The sequence below is a fragment of the Apis florea genome, unplaced genomic scaffold (genome assembly GCF_048593485.1).
Source record: "Apis florea isolate Af1SG1 unplaced genomic scaffold, ASM4859348v1 contig_2293_pilon, whole genome shotgun sequence".
Lineage (NCBI taxonomy): Eukaryota > Metazoa > Arthropoda > Insecta > Hymenoptera > Apidae > Apis > Apis florea.
The window spans coordinates 2430693-2452995 of NW_028256554.1; the positions used below are offsets into that span (position 1 = coordinate 2430693).

Here is a 22303-nt window from a genome sequence, read left to right on the forward strand (position 1 = left end):
TTTCTCTTTCCCCGAAAAGTTATATTCCAAGTAACACGTTCGATTCTACCTACTTCTCTTCCACCTTTCTTCTTCCTTTTTTTTTTCTTCTCTCCGCCAACTTTTTTTAACTTTGCTGTTCCCCGCGCAGAGATCGCGTGTACTTTTCTTCTTTTTTTTTTTTTTAAATTCGTTCTTAATAGGTCGTGACGAAACGAGCAATTGCCACCAACTTTGACGAGAACAAAGCGGGAACAGATGTAAAGAACGGTAGGGAGCAGGGGGGGAGGGAGGGAGAGAGAGAGAGAGAGGTTTCAATTTTCCCTGTTCTCACGCGCGCGAGAGAGAATCGGAGAAACGAGAGGGGGTTGCGGTCTCGCGAACAATCGCGGATTCACGGAAGGAACAATCGGAAAGGTGGTGGTGGTTGCCGAGGGAGGGTTTTGCGCACGGTTTTCTTAAGACCGTCTGGAGCTTTGATCTTCGGGCCAGAGGTTTTCGACAAGCGATTCTGGAACGAAAAGCGTGCTGTGCGGGGCTCGCGTGAGAGCCGTTCGGTCGCGCATAAATCGCGTGCGGTTTGCCTGGCCGGAGGGAGGAGAGGATAAAGCTCCTTCCCGTGTTTTCCCTTTAACCCTTAAACCCCGTCAACGCGCTCGACCCCTCAACCCGTTTAATAAACCCCGTCTCCGCCTAGATGTTGCCCCGTCCAATCGTATTTCTCCGACGTTCCTAGCTTTCGCAGCTCCACGATCACGCTCGCGTTGCACGACCGCGCACGAGTTATTGGTCGAGCGTAATTACGAGCCGCGCGGTTGATAAACGATCCATCGCCACTCGGGATCGAGACTTTCACGATCGCCTCCATTAACGGAAATGCGCAGCGACACGGTCGAGAGAGGGAAAGAGAGAGATCTCCGCTCGATTAGGTTTTTTTAAGAGAAAAAAAAAAAAAAAAAAAAAAAAACAAAAAAAAAAGGAAAAGAAAGAAGCCTGGAATGCGCACGAATGCGGTTCGCGCGTTAACGAAGGACGGGTGATAAAGCGGAGCGCGATTTCGAAGGAAATTGGCGGTATATATATATACGCGAGCGGTAAAAGTTTTCTGGAATGCGTTCCTCGAAGGAGGGGAGGGGATGGCGGCGATTCTCGCTCGATCGAGGTTCGAACGGGTATCGATCGTATATCGTTAATGGATATATGCGGCGTCGGCGCGACACGAACAGTGGTCCTCGAACAGTGATCGTGACCCGGCTGCGAGAACGATTCCGTCGTCTCACGGGGAGAAGCGGCGCCCTCGTGTCGTTCCTCCTTCCTCCATTGTCGGCCATTCCTCGTGCCGGGATTCTTTGGAATCGGTGTGCGTCGTTTACCTACGTCTCGTAGGAAGTGGCCGAGGGGCGACGAGAATTGAAATTAATCTCGCCTCGTCTTCGTTCCACGACGATTGCCGTATCGGGCGAAGGACGATTGTTGGAGGACGGCGAATTTATTTCGAAACTCGCCTCGTTTCGAGCCGAACGACGAAATATTTCCTGGTCGGCCGACGATATCGAGTCGTGTGTCGACGCGGATGTAAACCGCGACCACCTCTCGAAATCGCCGGAATACGAGCTGCCGTCCCGTTAGCTTTCGAGCTTCATGAATATTCTCGGCGAAACGATGATCGAGAGGAGGCGTGCACACACTCGCTCGTACATACTCGCTTTCGTGCTTTCTTCGCCGTGTTTCCAATTTCCACGACACCTTCGTCCTGGGACCAAACTTGGAATTTCGAAAAGTTCGAAGCATCCGGATAAAATTGATCGCGAGGAAGAGGTGTGCGGGTGGGTGTCGTCGACGATTTTATCGGCCTTTCTTATAGAACGGCTCCACCTTTCGTTTCTCCCTCCATTTCAAGAAGCGGAATTTTTCCTAACATTCCTTCCGTTCGCGGATCCCACAATCGTTCGAAACGTTTTTCGTCGAAGCGAAGTTGAAGGAAACGATCAGCTTCCGTATCGAGATACGCGCGCCCGAGATTTAACTACTCTTACGTCCCGTTCGAAGGGGGCACGTAATATCGGCGGAGAGAGGAGGGAGAAAGAAAGGAGGGAAACATCCGGAGTCCCGGCTGAATGACACGCGCTCCGTCTTATACATATTTATGGCCGCGACGACGTTCGTTTCGTGGAACGGAGGTTGGCCTCGTGCGCGAGATCGTATCGGCGATAGGAGATTGGTGGTCCTTAATTGGACAGGTGACATTTCCTCTTCACTTTTCTCGCGTAATACCTCCAACACCGGCTCTTTGTTGCGGCCCGGCCCCGAAAGGCTCGCTCCTTCTCACGGAGAAATTCTGTTCTCCGTCTCCGTTTCGCGATTTACATTCGCCCTTTCGTTCGAAACTTCGTCTTCGTCCCCGCCCGATCTTTGAATCGTTGGTCGATGCGATGCAGGTTAACAAATACCGCGTATCTCGAACAATCTTGGAACGAAAAGAGAGACGAAAGAAGAGGAGCGAACGACCTCGAAGGTTGGGATCTCCGCACCGGCCGAATATATCCTCTAGGTCACCGTCGGTTTGAACTCTTGGTTCAACAGGTAGCGCTCTCGGGTTTGCCAGCGACCCGGCCCTCTCCATTATATTCATATCATGTAAATGCGCCCTACCGACTGCCTCCCATTTTCCACCCTAGCGCCAGCCCAGACGAACGGCGACAGAGAGGAAACGAGAGAGGATATTATCTGTGGAAAGGAAGGGGGGGGGAGGGGAGAGAGAAGGAAAAGAAGGAGAGGAGACGGTGGATCGAGATGGGAGAAGGCTCTACTTTGCATTTATTCTAATGGGATAATACTCGGTGTCTTGCCACCTCGTTTGCTATAATAATTCCCGCTCCGCGATATCCCGCTTTCGATCGTACTTCAGGATCCAACGGGAAACGAAGAATTGGAAATTGGAAGAATCGTAATAATTTCCCTTTTTTTTTTTCTTCTTCCTCAATTTCTCTTTCTTTTTCTTTCTTCCTCCCTTCGACGTATATAAGTGTATACACGCTCACCCCAGGCGACCGGTGTCATCGCGTGGGCGAAGCGCACGTAAGCCTGTCCATCTTTCCCTTTATAACGCCATGCCCGTGTTAACGCATCGACTATTAACTTAAGCGACGACCGTATGTCACTGTAATACCCCTACACGGGTCCAAAGCCCATAAAGGATCACCGAAATCACGCTAAAAGGTTCCCAAGAATTAATCTTCCATTTTAAAACGCGTCCGTTACACTCTCCTCGCGGAGAGGCAACGTCCTCTCTCTCTCTCTCTCCCCCCCCCCTCCAAGGGGGAAGATTCGATTCTCGTATTCTCGAAATCTCCATGGTATCCCCGGTTGTTGGCGTCGTTCACTTTCAACTCGAACATCGATGACTCGAATAACTCGTGTCCCGTAACGAACGGTTGTTTCACGATCGTGTTCACGGTTAATTTTTGGATGTTGACGAGTGAAACGGGGGAGAGAGGCCCTCGACGCTTCCGCCTCGCCTCGATTGAGACCTCGATTTCGCCAATTAGAAGAGAAATGCTCGCATTACGCCGATCGACGGTGCCCGGCGGGAATCTTAACGAGTTTCACGAGCGGATTATTAAAAGCCGATAGCTCTCGGGTCTTCGTGCACGCATGAAAGGTGTTGTTCGAGTGTTGGAAGGCGAGGCGAGGCGAGGCGAGGGGATTCAGAGAGAAAACCAACGCGAAGGGGAGGGGCGAAGTTTGTAATTATCTTGCCGGACGTGGTCGCGGTTGTACGTGAGCCAATTGCGTTCGAGCAATTATGTCACAGTTCGGTATCGATATTACTTTTCAATTTGATCCCGATGCATCGACGATTGCCGCTTCGCGTGGCGTCCCTCTCCATCCCTCGTTTCGCTCGTGTTCTTCTTTTTTTCGCGCCAACCGTTCGTCATTCTCTCCTCCTCGTTCGCGACGCCGATTAACGGGCAGGGATGGACACCTATGATTAGCCGGTTAAGCCGGCGCGATGCGGATATTGAAATCGCACGTTGGCGGTAATTGCGTCTAAAAGGAAGGAGGGGAAGAGGGGTTGAGTCTAGAACTTGGCCTAAATTATATCGCGATACCAAATGACTTCTACTCGATTTATTATTTATGGATATAATAACGGCAATAATTCGCAGCCTTGGAACGATCGTTTGGGATCCCTCGCCAACGAACGAGTTTACCCGTCCTTTCATATCCTCAACGCTACGATGCTTATAATGGCCCGTGCCGTAATTTCGAGAACTTTTTTTTGAAGAATTTCGTGCCTCGTCGACACGAGTCGTGAATACGCGTTTCATCTTATTTTTTTTCTACTCAAATTTTCGAAATTACTTATTTCTATCGGAAAAAAAAAAGTATTTAGCGAATCCGATTTCGTTTTACGTTTCACGAAAATCACGATCACTGGCCGGGTATCTATCGGTAGAATTGAAAACGAACGGCATTTCGCGCTCGAATAGAATCGAAGTGCGCGATAATTCGAGAACGAGGCGGCGATAGCTAATAATTAACGCGAGGCGAATAGCAACGAATCGGGTGCGGATGTCGCGATTGAAAACCGCGGTTTGAACTGGTGCACGTAGAATCGGTACGTGACCGACCGTTCCTGTCGTGATAACAGGTCTGCGGGAGGGTCATTAGTTATCCAGCATTATAGGCCGGCTCGCCACGATTCGAATCAATTTCGTCTGTTGGCAACCCGTACGTGGCTTCCGTCGCACCGTTCCATATATCATCGGATGGTTGCGAGGAACGATCGTTGCGGAGACGAGAATCGGGATGGAATCGTTTCCTCGAAACGAAGATCTCGAGGCGGTCCCCGTTCGACGAAAGAAGCGAACAACCGCGCGGGGCAATGACGCGGTGAATTGTGGCGGATTTGCATACATGTAAATGGTAGGTGCGCGAGAACTCGCGCGCCTGTAATTATCAATTATTTTCGCCCGTTGTGCTCGCGATGTTAATTTAACCTCCGCGACCTTTGTCGTGCCTCCATGCAAATGACTTCTCGTCGTTTTTCGCCTTCTCCTCCGCCGTTCGATGATCGATCCACCATCCTCTTCTTCCCGTTGAAACGAGAAATTTCGCTGGCCACATCCTGTCTGCGTTTCGCTCGTATATATCCTGTCCCGCGCCCCTTCTTTTATTATTATTGTACGAATATTTCGCGATTGCCAAGGCTAGCGAAGCGATCGTGGCGAAGGGACGGACGGAATTTAAACGACGCTCGGTAGGCATTTAGTAGGTCGAATCACGTGCGCGCGAGGAATTTTTCGCGAGGTTATAGCGCGCCTCTGATTTTCTGAGTTTCGCCCGCTTTCTTTCCTTTCACCGCCGAGGAGTCTCGACATCGAAACATCCGAGGATGAATGAATTTTCCCCGCCCGATATCGACCGGGTTAACGACGTGGACGACGCGCTGTTTAATTACGTGGCGAAAAGGGGGAAGGGGCACGGCTTTGTTTACGAATGTACGGGGCGAGCGGAAGGAGCTTTATGAAAATACGCCCGATACAATGGAGCTAATAACGCGAAACGCAATATGCATTCGGGTCGCGAACTCCATGATCAAACTAGCGCGGCAAGATTGGAATCGAAACTCAGCCACGGTCGAATAAAACGGGGTAAAAGAACATCGCGTGGACGCGTCAGATGCACGCGGTTAGATTTCGCGGCCGAAAATTGAAGATATTCTCACGGGAGGAGGCGTTTTGGTCGGCCCTGTTTTCTAGATTCAATTATAGATCCTATGGACTGAACGGCCCAGAGAGAGAGAGAGAGAGAGAGAGAGGGAGAGAAAGGTCGGCCGCGATGATAAATCAGAGGCGATCGATGGCGCGACGGAGACCCTTCTCTTGAGCCTGGTCTCACCTTCTCTCTTGAACGGGGCAAAGCGCCACGATTCGACGATAACGCGGGAGTTACAAGTCTCGTTCTTTCGCTACGAATCGAGTCGGGAGTTGTTTCGAGAAAGGAAAAAATCGGTCGAAATTCAACGCGTAATACGCTTGATCGCGGCGATATACAACGGGGAACGAGACAGTGGCGTGGCGGGAATCGGCATGACAATATAACGAACAGCTCAATTAGACGCGCCGTAAAATGCAAATGTATGCGCGTGCCGGCTCCTCGAACGTGCTAGGCGAGCTTCTCTCGCGCGAACGTGGAAGCGTGTCCCGCGTGGCGATGCGACCACTCTCACCGCCCCCTCCAATTTGTTATTCCACCCGCGGATAAAATCCTTCCAATCTCTCGACAAAAAAGAGAAGAGCGTTCTCGAAAGAAGTTCGGCGAAGTTTCTAGGATCTAGGAATTTTCATCGCGGATTATTCAGCATCTCTGCGTTTGGAAAAGGTGGACAGAGAGAGAGAGAGAGCGAGAGAGAGCGAGAGAGAAGGTGGATTTCGACGGGAATAACGTCGAAAGGATATTAAAATTTCACGGTTAACGGCTCCTTTGGAAACCACCCGTCGTATCGAATGCCCATCGTCGTACGGGCGCGCGCACACACACGCAACACCCATTTGCCGGACACGTGAACGCACAATGAAACGTTTGTGATTCACCGCGTAGGTAGAAAAGTCGTTCGTCCGTAACCAAACGGATGTAATAACTTTAATTGTTAATTAACGCCGGGCTTTGTGTCGGACACCCAGGAAGCACCCTGGGTGCCCCGTTCCTCCCCCACCCCTCTCCCTGCCCTCCTCCTCCTCCTCCTCCTCACGCTCGAATATTGCTTTATCGCGCTTTGTTCTTCGCCCTCGTGCAACTCTTTGCGATTCAAATATCATTTCCTAAGTCTCTCGCGTTGCGGAGCTAATTAATACCCTCGAATTTAATAACGGCAAGTCTGCGGGTACACAGATTCCGCGGCCGGTACGTACGTACGTACGTACGTATATATCTCCACCTGGATGGAGATTTATGTTTTTAATTAGCGGGGCTACCGCCCCTCTCTGTCGTTTAATTACCAGATCTCCCCCCGCGCCCGTTTGAACTTTGAATTTCCCGCGTTTGAACTCGGCTGTTTGTTCGCCAAATCCACTTTTCTTTCAAGAGGAGAGGGAGAGAGAGATGGCTCTCTCGTTCGATTAGATCCATTCGCGATCACGGCCGTTTTCCATCGACGCGCGTTCGTCTCCCCCGCTAATTGGCCCGGTCACGGATTATTTTTATCGATCGCGCGGGGAAAAAAATGTTTATCAATGCCCGTCCAATCGTTCCTTTTGTCATTGGATTCGTCCGATTGGATCTGCGAAGAGATCGTCTAATTTTTCATCAAACGAGGGGAATGATGATATATGTAATCATGGATCGGAAATAAAGCCGATCGATCGATAAAGCTCGACGGAAAATTCGCGAAGCGTGACAACTTTTTTGCGTAGCGACGAACGCCGATCGATCAACGCCACCTGAGAACGAGGAGGGATGAAAAAAGACGCATCCCATTTCGATACGCGGAGGAGTCGAGGAAACTGTTCGTTTCACGCGGTGTTAACTCGTTAACGTCGATCGAAACAACGAGGAAAAGTAGGCGCGTCTTTTCCTTTTTTCCCCTTCTTCTTCCAACGCCCCGTCCCCGTCAATCTTGGTCCCATTGCGCGGCATTAGCACGCCGGTCAGGTAGGATGTCCGCGCTGGCACGAGATCGGGCGAAGATAGAGAGAAAGCGATCGGCCGATGACCAGATGTATTAAGATCGCATTTGGGGCCGGGCTGATGGATCGGTTGTCGATTACGCGCTCTAATCCGACTTCTATGATCACACGGTAAACCGGGGTCACCGGGACATAATTTGTCATTCAGTTCTCGTCCGCTCCCTCGTCCATCCTCGGATCGGCGGATCGAATCACCGCAACAAATATTTTTCTTTCCCTTTCTCATTCTCTTCTCGTTGAAGAAAAATAATGATTCGGCAAATTTTCTTCCCTCCCTCTCTCTCTCTCTCTCTCTCTCTCTCTCTCTCTCGCCATCCTTCCAGACGTCGAGCTAACTTCTTCTTAACTCGCAGTGCGCGTATAACGCTCGGGGAAAAAGCGATAAAACGTTGAAGATGTCCCGCGATATACTCACCACAGGTAGTGGAGCCAAGTACCCTTGGAAAGGGTAGGGCCGATACGAACGGTTTACGATCGTTCCACGTTTCGAGGAAAATTTAGGAGAGATCGTAACGTTGAGAATTGTACGCCGGTACGGTATGGTCCATATTAAGTTCCTTTCGAATATTTGCTGTATATACGTTTATGTGTGTGTGTGTGTGTGTGTGTGTGTGCGCGACGACCTCGCGACAACCCTCTTTCGGGCCACGTATCTCGCGCACCGAGATGTCGGACGGCGATACGACCGGCAATATACGCGGACAGAGAGGGGGAGGAGACCTCCCCGACTGAATACGAAAACGTTGAAAACGTGTGTCGACTCGAATTCGACTTTTTTGCCGCACGGCTCACCTGTCCAACAGAGGGAGGGAGAGGAAGGAGTCGTTCTCCGCTTTCTCCTTCCTCCCCTTTCGGATCCCCCTTTTCCCCCCTTTCTCCAAATTTTTCTCTTATTATTTACACGAACGGGAGGAGAATACGATACGATCGAACGATCGGTCATCGTGCCGCTTCCGCCTTAGAAAGCGTCCGTGGGATAGCTCGGGGCCAACCCTTGGATAACGTTCGATAAACAGACGCGGCTTCGGTTTCTTCCCCCTGATGAGGAATTTTAAAGCCAAGGGATTTAGATTAGATCGATCCGACGTCGAGTTGGTTCGCGATAAGTCGAACTCGAAGAAGACGTTTCTCCCTCGCGCACGCGTTCTCGTTTATCCCGCAGGAGGTGCAGGAATGATTAATGATCGTGTAGGCGAGGAGGAAGTTTCGGCGGAATTGATCGTAATTCGCGAATCCTATCGTTGCGCAACCGGCAAGATAGATAAACTTGGGATGGGATCGGTGGAAGAAAGTGGAGGAGGCGCCGGATTCCAGGTTGAAGCACGCGATAATCGATTCGTTCTTTCGCGATCGAAGCGTAATAGGAGATAGGAGAGAGAATGTTCCCAATCGGGATCGAGAATCGAGGTTCTCGTGGTCGGGTATCGGCCCTCGAGCGCGGTTACACGGCCGACGATCCGTCAATTAGAAATCTCACGCGGTATCGTAACACGAGGTGGCGGCCGTACGTGCCGTTACCGTTGTATTATCGTTGCCATTATGCGCCCTCCTCCTCTCTCTCTCTCTCTCTCTCTCTACGCTACTGTTACTCCGGTCGTTATTTCGATAGTCACGCGAGTACGCCTGTCTTTCTTTCGCCACTTAACGCCCGCATCCATTTCGCGGGGAGAAGTGGCATCGCGTTTGCCTCGTTTTTGAAACGCGGAGAACGCGTGTTTCCTCGAAAATTAAATTTTTCTTTCATTCTTTCTTCTCCTCCTTCTTTCTTTCTTTCGTTCTTTTCGTCGTTCCCTCGTACAGCGCAGAGAGTGGAGAATTCGTTAGAAAATTCATCTAGGTTGCGCGAGAATCGAAATCTGATACGCGGTAAAACGGGGAATACGAACGATCGGAAAAGTTATCCCCGAGCCTCGATGTCAATGAAGGAGGATAAATAATGTGGGAGCAACCACCACGTATTCGACGAAGGGGGCCAGGATAAATCCATTTTCTACCGCCGTGGAATAAGATATAAGCGTTATGTCAGTCCCGACCCCTTGGCCTTCTTCCTCCTCCTCCCCGAGCTAAAATCCTCGAACCTCGCTTGTTCGAGATTTCTCGAGGGTCAGAATTGGCCGCCCGCGAAAGGTTAGGAATATTTAAGAGCGTCGTTACGGTGTCGTGACGGCGGCGGTCTTGCTGCTCTCCTCTCCCTTCCTCACGAAATTTAGGCCGGGCGTATATAAACGTCTATCCCGATTCTCGCGCCAAGCTCGAGTTATCGTATACGCGGAAAGCAGCTGTGGAAGAAGAAGGGAAGAGCAGAGAGAGAGAGAGGGAATAAATTATTAGATTTCGCGCGGCAGAAGAAAATAGAGGCGAAGAAAATTGAGCGTCCATCAGCATCCGCGGAGTGATGGAGCGGAGCGCATGCATCCCGCAAATTATTTACAAACAGCGGAGGAGATTGGAGGAGGAGGGAGGGGGTGCACGCGGTGAGCGTAACTACGAGCGGGAAATAATGAGGCAGAGGGGGAAGGAAAGGGTCGAGGGGAATATCCGCGCGTCGAAGATCGCGTCACGGTAGTCTGCCGACTGTTTACCAACCGTTGGTAAAGTAAGTGAATAAATTTAATGGGTGTCGTCGTCCCCCTCCGATCCTCCCCCCGCTGCGCGATCGGACGAAATAATAGATTATTTTCGATCCGAGTAATTCGATCCCTTTCCACGTTCGCCCTTTGTACCCGACCCGATCGAAATCCGTCGAAATTCGAGCGATCAGGTGTAACCAATTAAATCGATTAGCCTTCTCGACCGGCGTCGCGTGGTCAAGACCCGCGAAAAAAAAGTGCAAGGCCGCTTGTTTACATCTACGGCGGGGCGAAGCGTGTAAATAAAGTTAATGGCTCTAGCGGTCTCGTTGTTGGCGGCGGAGAACGGGGCAATTAATTAAAACGAGAGAGAGAGAGAGAGAGAGAGAGAGAGAGAGAGAGAGAGAGAGAGAGAGAGAGAGAGAGAGAGAGAGAGAGAGAAAAAAGAAGAAGAAGAAGGAAGAAGGAAGGGGATTATTAAAGGCGAGCGCACGAAGGGATATCGCGCAATATTGTAATTATATTGGCCCACGTCACGACACGTCACGTGGGCCATAACTCGGCGGCGAAAAAAAAAAAAAAAAGGAAAAAATCTCGCGGCCACGATACGTCCCGGTGAATGACGGCCGTGCCCTCCCATTCTCCGGGTCGAACGTGACTTAACCCGCGTCGCGTTCTCTCTCCCCGGGTTGCGGAGGCGAGGCCGATCTCTCCACAGTCGAACGGATCGCGATCGTTGGAAACTAGCCTTCCACCGTTGCGTGAAATAACGAAACCGACCCGACGGTTCACCCGCAATATCGTTTCTCGTTGCTCGCGATATCCGGACCCGATATATATATATGCGGCTTATCACGGATGCCCAGTTGGCTAATGGAGGGAAGGGTTGCTCGTGAGAAAGGACGGAAGTGGATCGACACGGACAGAAACGTTGCCATCGTTGCTAGCTTCCGTTCTCCTGGATACCGTTCTCCCGGTTTACAAAGGGAGGTTTGCTCGATGGGATGGGAAAGCGATTCCTTTCGCGGGGAATCGCTGTCGTATATTCGGTTATCGGTAATGGCAATTCGAAATTTCCTCCCGATGGAATATTTTCCCATTCTGTTCGATCGATATCCATTCGTTGTATCGTTTATCGATCGAAATTTAATCCCGATTTCGTCGAGTTTTGGCATCGATGGATAAAAGAGTAGTCCTGTGATAATTATCGCAGAGGGTGTGGAGGGTGTGGAGCGAGATACCGCATCGGCGTATCTTATCTGCATTCCGACGTCTCGAGGCATGTGGCGTAGAAACGGCGTACGTTCGTTTCGTACAGCGCGAATTCCACGCATTCGTCCGTTTCGAGATTTCGTTGCTTGCTAGACGACGACGTTAATTATACCGGCAGCTCGTTCCACCGATGTTGTAACGATTTATCCTCCCGTCGATACGGGATAAATCTTGCTCCATTTCTTCCGTTCTCCTCTCGACGTTTTACCAGTTGGCTCGTTCGTCATTACGGATTGCATCCGATCACCTCGTTCCCTCGTTTCGCGACCACGGAATGGAGCGTGGCATAATTTATCCCGAGCGTCCCATATTTTTTTTCGCGAATCGAAAATAGAAACTGATGAAAAGCCCCACGTATGAGCCATCGTTTTCGAGAACGCGATAATTGCAAAACCCTCGCGACGAGCGATGAATGCGTCCCCAACTTCTCTCCGCAACAACAGCTTGTCGTCGACGAAGTGTTAATTACTCGATGTCGCATTTCACGCGACTTTCGTCCGCTCCATCAACGTTCGCTTTCATGTCGAACGTTTACAGACTCCTGATACGATACTCCCCTCGTATCCAGTCGCTCCCAGCTATTTCGATATTAGGATCGACAGAAAGGAAGCCGGGAATGATGACCTGGTTGAGGTTGAATCGACACAGAGAGAGAACGAAAGAGCAACCAGCCCGGACGAGTCGAGTGTCGTCCGCGTCGTCCCATTTTTTTCCCTCCCCCTCGCGTTTTCAAATTCCTTTTTAATTCCGGTGTCCTCTCCGGATCTACGCCCATTTCGATATTAGGATCGGGTTGAAAGAGGGCAGGCTTGTTCCGACCGACAAAAACCGTTCCCCATTCGGTTTCTCGAGCGTGCCGTCCCGTTCGTTTCGATCGTTTATAACTCTTAACCTCGATTGCGGAGCATTGCGACGCGGCAAATGGGGACGAGCTGAATGAATCGGCCGCGACGCGGACGGACGTCAATGCAGGATTTCGGGGGAGGAAGGGGATAGGAATCGGGTTGTTCCATGGATAAGAGAATTCCACGCACGCTTTTATCCATCGGCAGATGGAGATTCTCGAGCCGTGACTTCGACTCGACTCGAGTGTTATGGATCATCGGGGTGGATGGATGAATGGATGGATGCGTGCGTGCGTGCGTGCGTGCGTGCGTTCGTTCGTGCGTGCGTGCGATACACGTGCGTGCTACGACTTCGATCGAAACGGCCTCTCCGTGTCACACTTCCTTCTTCGTTCCTTCTTCGAGTCGAGAGGGCCGGCCCTCCATTCCCCCCTTTCCGGAGTGCCGCCACTAGGTCAAACGGAACGACCACGCTCGATATATCTCGCGTACGGATCGAGCTGCGGTAAAACCCTTAAAAAAATTAGTCCCTTCGTCTCTCCCTTTCTTCGGACCTCGCCTTGCTTCCTTCGCTCCATCGATTCCTTCCTTCCTTCCTTCGCTCCGCAACGAATCCGGACCGTTGTAAATAAACGCCGGCCAAACTTTACGCCGGCTGTTCCCTCGTTTTCGAAACCCCTTCGCTATTTCCAGGAAATCGTTTTCTCGAACGGCGTGTCGTCGAATGCTTTTTCGATGCTTTCGGGAACGAGCGGTACGAGGGGCGATTCGGATCATTACGTTCGCGTATCGCGTTTCTTCCACGATAACTTCCATCGTTGCATTTTCGCGCAACGCTTTTCCTTTCCTTCCTTCGAACGCTTGCCGCGTTCCTCGTCGAGGGAAGAGAAATCGATCGAAAATCGATCGGAATCCAAGCTTCGATAAAGCTTGTCGCTCTATTCGACTCTATTCGAGTTGAAGTTGGTCGCGTCGTTGATCGAGGGTGGTCTCTCGCGGCTTGATGCCGCGTGCATGCATCGGACGACGCGCTTACAAACGCGCGGTCATTCGGCATTGTTAGATTGTAGATCGGTAACACGACATTAATACATCGTGGGTTGGAGTTACGTGGCATGGAAGGGGGAAGGAAAGGAGGGCCACGGGACTTTGAAAAATCGTCTCATGCGCTAAAAGCATCAAGGATTAAAATTAAATCCGCCGCCCTCTCGATACACCACCACCCTCTCCTCTCCTCTCCTCTCCTGCGTGCACGGAACTCGCTACGTGTTTCACCCTCGTGGCGGTCGTGGTCGTGATGGTGGTAGTGGTGGTCGTCGTCGTCGTCGCTGAGGGGGCGATTTTTCGTTGATAATTAAACGACGATAAATTACACCCGCTAATCTCGCTCCATCGAATTCCAAAGCGAGAATTTTTCACCGAATATTTCGGTGTAATCGCGCGTAGTCTACTCCCCCTCGTCGCGTGTCCACGAATCCTTTCCATAGGGAGGGGAGGAGAGGAGAACGAAAGCGAAAAATAAGCGGAAAAAAAAAAAAAAAAAATTGCTCGTTACGGCACGACCGCGACCGATGGATCATCCTAGGCCAAAACCAAATGGTCCCCAAAACGCTTTAAAAATAGCGTTATTGAAAAATGGAGCTCGATCGGAAGTTCTTTTCTTTTTCTAGAAAGAACAAGCAGAATTTCTGTGATATCGAAAGGAGAGAGAGAGAGAGAGAGAGAGAGAGAGAGAGAGAGAGAGAGAGAGAGATAAAGGAAATATTCGAATCCCTTCGAAAAGAGGGAGAGACTCGGTTTATTTGCCTGTGCCCGATCTCCTTCTGTATATGGAGTCACCATCACCGCTCTCTCACCGATCCTTTTTTTTGCGCGTGTTCGAAGGTTTTTGACGGAGAGTCGTTTGGAATTTAATTACGGCACCGCGGCCGGCTTTTCGGGTGAGTGACCAGGCCAAATTTACCGGCGTGGTTAAGCCGAAATTGCCACCGCGCGCGCGAGCCGACGCACGAGCCGATAATTGAAATGCATTTTTCCGCCGGCTGGAAGCGCCGTGAACCGGTGTATTTAACCCACCACCTTTTTTACCCCTCCCTCCCTCCCTCCGCCACCGGTTTTTCATCCCAATTTGCTCGGCTAAAAGCGATCGAGCCCGGAATTAGACCGCCTTTCCCGCTCTCGACACCGTCGTTCGCGCCTTTTCCACTCTCTCTCTCTCTCTCTCTCTCTCTCTCTCGATCTTCCCTTTCTTCCCTTTTTCTTTGGAACGAACGAAGACCAATCTCTCTGTAGGGTAGGATAGGTTCTCTGGACTGGACATCCGGCACACGCGCGCATCGATTCCACGTGCCGTGTGCAGTTCCCTACGTTTATCGTCCGCGCTGGACGACCCACTGTTTTCCACGAAGCGACGAAGGTGGCGTTAGCGTTCCGTTTCCGCGAGAGAAAGGAAGTTTCAATTAAAAAAAAAAAAAAAAAAAAAAAAAGGAAAAATCTTTTCTTTTTCTCTCTCTCTCTCTCTCTCTCTTTCTTTTTTCACTCCCATTCTCCTCTTTCATACGCTAATGGAGCGGCCCTTTCATTAAAATCTCGTTCCTTTTTTCTCAGTTTCCCGAGTTTCGAGTGCCGCGCGATTATTACGTGCATTCTAGTTATTATGTCGCGCGTTAAACCGCGCGGTTTTTCAATTTTAACATTTGCAAGTAGGAATTTCGCGGGGTTCGTTTGCGAAATTACTACTTATTTTATATATATATATATATATATAGAGAGAGAGAGAGAGAGAGAAAGGAATACGTATACGATCGTCGGATCGTTCCTACGTATAGATGACGTTCCCGCGTGAATCCGATTAATCCAAAGCCGATGATAATTGCAACAGCCCGCCTGTCGGATTCCTCCCCTCCCCTCCGCCCGTTAAAGCTGGAATCTGTTCGATGAGCCATTACCGGCCGAATAGAGAGCATCGATTGCACGCCAAGATACTGTTCTCCGTTCCAATCCCGACGTTTCCCTAATTGCCACCCCTCTTCCGCGAGAGGAGGAGGGTTAAGACGGAGGGAGAAGGGGATAGAAACGGACGAAGGATCGGCAAAAAAAAGGGAGGGAACAACTGGGATGTTCCCTCCTCGGATGATTTCGGCGCGAGAACGAAATTAAAGACGACGATAATGCTCGGATAATGGGGGATTCTCGACTTCTTCTTCTGTTCCCGCAACGCCGGCCAATTTCGCGATTCGATCGAAGATTCTCGCGTGACGATTAAGTGCCGCATCCTTCGCGTAACAAATATCGACTCGCGATAGTCTTCTTCATCCGTTTACGCGGTTCGAAGACAATCGGCGGCGGATCGTCGTGCATTGTCGTCGATAATATATGCGAGACACGGGTTGAACTCGGGTTATTCGCACGGTGGTGAAGGTAAGACAGGACGAGGGGGAGGGGATTTATTTCGATTCTTCGCAAGATGGAGCATTCTCGAGGGGTGCGTGGAGAATGTGGCCAAGGGGTTGTGAGAGCGATCCGGCCAAGATTCCCTCCGTGGTCTAGCATCTTCGTTCAGACACCTATTCAAGGAGGGGGGGGGGGGACGTCGCCAAAAATATCCCAACTATTCGAGACCATTAGCGGGCAAGGGCACGAATACCGGATCACACGTCCTTCGCCGCGCGGAGGTTCGCCAGGACAATCACTGCCTCTCGTTCCAAATTTCTGCCTCGAGATGGGATTCTCAAGTGGAGAGGAACGTCGTCCCCTCGTCCTTTTCTATATGTGTATGTATATCTATACACGCAGTCTTGGTCTCTCCTCGATCGATATCGATCAACACTTTTTCGAATCTCTCCCTAATTCTTCCCTTGCTCGCTCGTTCGAATAGAACGGGTTACGTAGGCAGAAATTACTTGGCTACGTCCACGGTGTCGGCCGGTTAACGAGCAAAAATCCGAACAATACACGGAAACGGACAATAGTTCGCGTTTCCATTCTTCCGAGAGCGGAGCGTTACACCGCGCGTCGAATAATTAACGATCAATGGCCACACACGAACGACAACATTTTCCGCAATTAAGGCGAGAAAATACCGAGCGGCGTCCAACGGGACAATAAAGTGCAGGGAGGGAGGGAGAGAGAGAGAGAGAGAGCGAGAGAAGGGGAGGATTGGTCGGCAGAGAGCGAAATTCCGCATTGACGTGTCGACGCGTGACGCGTTAAAATGATCGCCCGAAGCTCGTCCAAGCGTCGCAAAAAATATTTTACTCGCTCGCGTCGGCTCGCAAGATGTACGAGAGTCGTACCGAGAGATAGGGGGAGAGAGAGAGAGAGAGAGAGAGAGACGTGGAGGGAGGATTGAAAAAAGAGAGGAAGAAGAAAGAAGGGAGAAGAAAGGGTCGAGTTTGGGGCACAAACACCGTTTTGATATTCATTATCGGTGGCAGGTTGTCAACGAACGAAACATAATTACCATCCACGGGTTGATCCACGAGTCTGGATTTCGGTCTGACGGATTTCCCTCTCCCTCCTTGCGACCAAATTATATTCATATTTGGGAGGAGAAGGAGGATTACGTCCGCGATCCCTTTCGATCGGAGGACGGAGGAACCTTAGAGGGCTGCGCTAATTATTTAGGCCGCCCAGTCTTCCTGCCCAGATTGAATTTCACCGCGGTGGACACCGTCGAATTCATGGAGATTACTCTTCGATCTCGAAGTATCCAAGTACGCCGTTAATTAAGCTACGGTCGATGTAAGCCGGGTCTTGATTCGATCAAGGAGGATATTCTGGATATCGAATTTTTGCGCAAGAGCGAGCGATGGCTCGTCCGTATCGTAAACGTTTAACTCAATAATATCGTATTTAAATACACCGTAGCATGATAGTTTTTTGGAAAAAGAATCATATAAAATCAAGAAATCGGTAAAGATAAAATTCCAAAATTTTATAATACCATTTATAATACTAAAAGATCGAACTCACGAATACACATCATATAGTAATACGAATGTTGCGTACGTTCGGTTTAAAGATGTATCGGGAACGTTATACCCGGTGTGAGATAAGATAAGGAAATAGGTTTCGCGGATCCATCCACCGTGGGAACGTTTCCTTCCTGTCCTTCCTCGAGAGACACGCTTACGTTCAACTTTACAAAATTGCCTTTCCTCTAATGCCAACTCCTAAAGTAGGCTAAGCCCTGGCCGACCCTCCGAGAACTTTGGAAACGACTTTGGTGGGGGAGCGATTGAACGATGAACGCGAAGAATGGTCCCGGTTGACGGTGAACTTGCCCCTTTCCACGCTATTTCGCGATCAGTTTCCACGAGTCGAAACGAGTCGATGAAAGTACGAGACTCTTCCCTCAACCCACTTGGCTCCCCTCCCTTTCCTCGGGTAAGCATTGTTTTCGAGATTGGACCACGGTTGATATTATACGATTATTCGTGGGGAACGCTATGCGGAACGACTATTGCGGGGAAGGGAGAATATATCGGGAGATTTAAACGAGAGGTCTGTTTCCTTTCTTTCTTTTTTTTTTTCTCTTCGTTTTTTCTTCTTCAAATGGAAACATATGTTTCCCTTCCCTTCGTATCGTATAATGTAATTGTTACGGTTTTACGTGAAGGGATTGCGAAAAAACGCTCATCGCGCTAGCGTCGCCCGTTTCTTAACCTCGATCCTCGTGATCTGTTACATGATCGAGTTTTCTAATAATAGATCAACACGGAGGAATCACATTGCTCGTTAAAAAGTATCGATTTACGATCGAAGAAACCACCTCCGTGGTTCAAAGAATTAGAGGCTCGGCTAAAATAGAAGCACATATTATCGATCGATGAGTTTCGAACGAGTCGAGAACCGGGGGGCAGGTGTTTCCTTCCGAAATTTGACGGAAAAGCAGAGAGCGAATCGTCTCGAGATGTCGGCCAAGATTTTTCTCCCCGGATCATTTGCCATCCGCGGCGTAACCGCGGCACGCATCGACAAACGCGTCTAATAACAACATTTATATTCGTGCCGCGTCTAGCCACGATACGCGATCCCTCGAGAAGGTTTCGTTTCGATCTCGTCGAGGATTACCACTCGTCGCGTGGCCCTCCACCGTGTATCGAAACAATATGTAAAACGCGAGAGAACGCGAGGAGAACGAAGCCGTGGAAGGAATGCCGTGGAGTGGAAGAGGAGGAGGAGGAAGAGGTGAATTTATCGACGGGGGGGGTTTTCGTCTCGAGATTTCGCGAGGGGCTCTCTGGCTTTTTGGAAGTATTTCCGGGTTATACGGATCGTGGACACGCGATCGCCCGTGTTTTCTTTTTATTTTAGATCGGGTTCGACCGACCCCTCGTCGCTCGTGACGAGTGTAGAAATGCGGGAACGAAATCGACCAGATTCGGAATATTTCTTCCGGTCAACGTTGAATTCCTGCAACGTTGGAACGACGCCTCTTTTCCTTGCCGCCGCTCCGCTTTTAGAATTTTAAAACAGGTTGCAAAACAGGAAAGGGTGGAGGGGAGGGGGGGGGGGGAGAACGTTGCACCGACGCGGAAAATTAATAGGAAAATTTTCTTGCATCGAGGAGGATAAAACCTTGGGATTCTGTCGTGCCGAGGATATTTATGGCTTCTATATTCCAGGCTGCTTTTTATACCGTCTGTTTCCGTCGTTCCACGAAAGAAGAAGTACTTCCCCCTCCCCTGCGGCTTTTTCACCTTGACCGGTCAAACGTCGTTTCGTTCAACGTTTACGACCAGAAGAATGGTGGAATTTTACGGTTTCGAAAGCGTTTCCAAAAAAAAAAAAAAAAAAAAAAAATGACGAGTCGATCGGCGAGAAAATTTCGCGACGAGTTTACATCGGTGTCGCGTTACGAGTCGACAGAGCATACCGACTATTAATTAATCGTACTTTATCCGGATCCCAAATCGAGATATTTATCTTTCCCTCGAGTCGAGACGTTTCCCAACCTGTACAATTCCATCGAATTATAAAATATAGAGACACGTATTTCTCCTACAAAAAGATGCGAACACGAGGGGGAGCGTGGAAAATACGAGGTTACGCACGACTCGTTATCCGAAGAAACTCGGTTGCTTGCGGTCCCGGATGATCGTTTGACAGGCAGGCAGGGATGTCTTTAAATTACGCGGAGCGGAGAGGCACGCGTCCTCCTATCGTCCCGATAGAGCGCTCAGAGACAGAAGGAAGGATAAAGAGAGAGAGAGGGGGAGAGGGATCGACAACGGGCTCGTTTGAGCGTGCTAAACCGCCGAGGTTAAACCGCAGTCAGTCGTCACGACGACGACAACGACGACGATGACGACGAGGCTCGTACGATCGAGACAGGGGTGGATTCCGATAGACAATGGGGGTGGTATCGTGGAATCGCGTCCTGGCACGCATTGTGCGGAACCCCTCCCCCCTTAACGACGCCCGATTACTATCATCCCTCTTTCGCTTCGTTTCGTCCTGGGGTCGTCCTCTTGCGATTCTCTCTCGAGTTAATCGGCCATCCTCGCCACGGGCAGATATATATCCCCTCCCTTCCTCCGAAATCGTTTCGAAAACGTCTCCTCTTTTCGTTCGTCGTATCCGAAATCGTGGCTTTATTCGTTTATCCCGCCGGTGGTGGAAATCGATTATTCCCGAAAGAGGCGAGATCTCTTCGAGACGGGCGATGGGGTTTAAAGGAGAGCCGCGGAAAACGACGGAGAATGGATATCGCGGACGGTGATCAAAAATTTTGATTCATAGCCGATGTCGCGATGCCGATTTACGATCCTCTTTCGGATCTAAATTATGCCCCTGTCTCCCTGCGGTGAAATGTAACACAGGGGGGAGGGGGAATGCATTCGAATCGACGACGACCTCGCGAGGTGGTGGAGGAGGCAGATCCACCTCAGCGACCATCGTCCATAATTTTCATCGCGAAAGGGGTTTTTTTCCGCTCGGATACGGACGACTCGAGGCTCTCGAACAGAATTCTCGAGGAGGAATTTCTCCTCCCCTCCTTTCGTACGTGCTCGATTCCGTAGGACGAACGAAGGAAGGGGGGGGGGGGGAGCGGGAGAGAGGAGGAGTGGAGGGTCGTATCGATCCAGATGCGGAAATTCCGGATTTACACGGCGCGTCAGGCGATAATTAGCGCGGGGCGGTTTTTTGCGCGGACCTTTTATCGCGATCGAACGAATCGCGGAGCGTGAAACGATCGTTATTGGACGTTGCTATCTTCGGCCGTGGGTTTAATACGAGAGGAGAGGGCAGCGGAGGTGGCCGAGGTGACGGAGAGCCGGCCTGGATAAGCCAATATACGAGCAGGCTTACCGTTAATCCGCCAGATTTTTAAATTATCCTCGCGAAATTGCGTCCCGCCGGGATACGAGGACGACTTCTGAAACCGGCAGATAGCACCGTCCACCGACTACGGTACGCTTACCGTTGCCAACTCTTGCCCGCCTAGGATCACGTTCCGTCCTTTCGGCTATACCGTTACCCGACCGCCAAACAACATAGACGACATAGATCCTTTTTCTTTTACCTTATTTGAGAAGCTCACTTTTTAACCCTCTCTCTCTCTCTCTCTCTCTCTCTCTCTTTCGTTTAATCGTCGTTCTCGAGCCACGATCAACAAAATCTCGAACCGCCTCGGGGAGGTGGGCTCGGCCCGCGAGCTTTTTATCTTTTTCCACCCGCGGCAGATATTAAAATCCCTTCCTCGCTAATTACCCATCCACCAGCGGAATCCGCGCCACGATTCCGACACTGACTCCTCCCCACTCCCACCCATGGAAAAATAATATTCGAGGGAAGTTTCTCGACGAGTTCAAGGTCGAGGGAGAAAAGAACGTCTGTTGGACGTCGTAAGAGATCGAGGAATAGAAAAAAGAGAAGCGGCGCGTTTGCTAGATGTCGCACGAGATTGGCCTAGGAGATGGCTCGTTTGCAAGGAGAGAAAGGAAACGGAACGGATTCTGGAGGAAGAGTTGGGACTCGAGCGCAAACAGATCACGTAGCATCGCGTAGATTAAAGTCGCTTGTCCCGACACCGGCGGCTGATGTAAGCGTGTGGCGAAAACACACGGGAAATCTAGCGAGTTCGCGGGCAGAAACGAAACCGGGGAACGAGATAAGAAGAAGGAGAGGGAGGGAAGGATCGAGGAGAAAATCGAGCGCGAAACACCACTCGTCGGGATCAGACACGCGTTCCTCACACCGCAAGTTATGCCTTTTTTGGGGAAGGGAAGAAGACAACGCTCTTTTCGAGATTGGGGAAACTTTTCCAATTATCCGGTATTAAAATGGTGGCGCGCGATTTTTTTTTTTTTTAAACGAATGCCTCTCGAATTCGAGGTGTGCTCGAAGGGCGCGCCGGATTGAGATTCGCGAGAGCCTCGAAGATATTACGCGTTCGACCGTCTACGTCTGCCTTTCCATATCTCGCCACCCGCGAAGGGAGGATGGAACTTCAATTTTGCGGAAGGCGCAGGGCGAGCAACCGCTTTAATCGGACGAATTCCCTCACTTTTACGATCGTGATTCATCCGAGGCGCCAGCCGCCACCCCCCTCCCCCTCTGCTTTCTCAAATTCGACGCGTTAAATCGAGATCCCGTCATCGGCACCCAGGCGAGTTCGCTCCTTCCTCTTGTCATCCGTAGAGAAATTTCTGTTTTCCAGGGAGACGCGTGGTCGACAATAATTTTCAACCGTAAAAGAGAGGCCGTGACTCGGTTAGCCGTTATTGTTTTACTGGCTCTAAACGGAGGGAATCGAGGCGAGGAACAGGGAGAGGATCGCGCCTAGTTTCGATTCCGTTTCGAGGAAACGGAGGGGTGGAATTTAGCGGGGACGGTAATGAGGCGGCGTTTCGAACGCGAATTGTTCCTCGGGAATAATTCGAAGGTGGTATTGGAAAATGTTACGTTCGCGGATGGTTACTCCCTCGATGATTTCATT

At 50.4% G+C, this 22303-nt stretch overlaps 1 protein-coding gene across 1 annotated transcript in view; it reads left to right on the forward strand.

The window, feature by feature from the left end:
- Nucleotides 1-22303, forward strand: part of LOC100863339 (uncharacterized) — a 247090-nt gene that overhangs the window by 90544 nt on the left and 134243 nt on the right.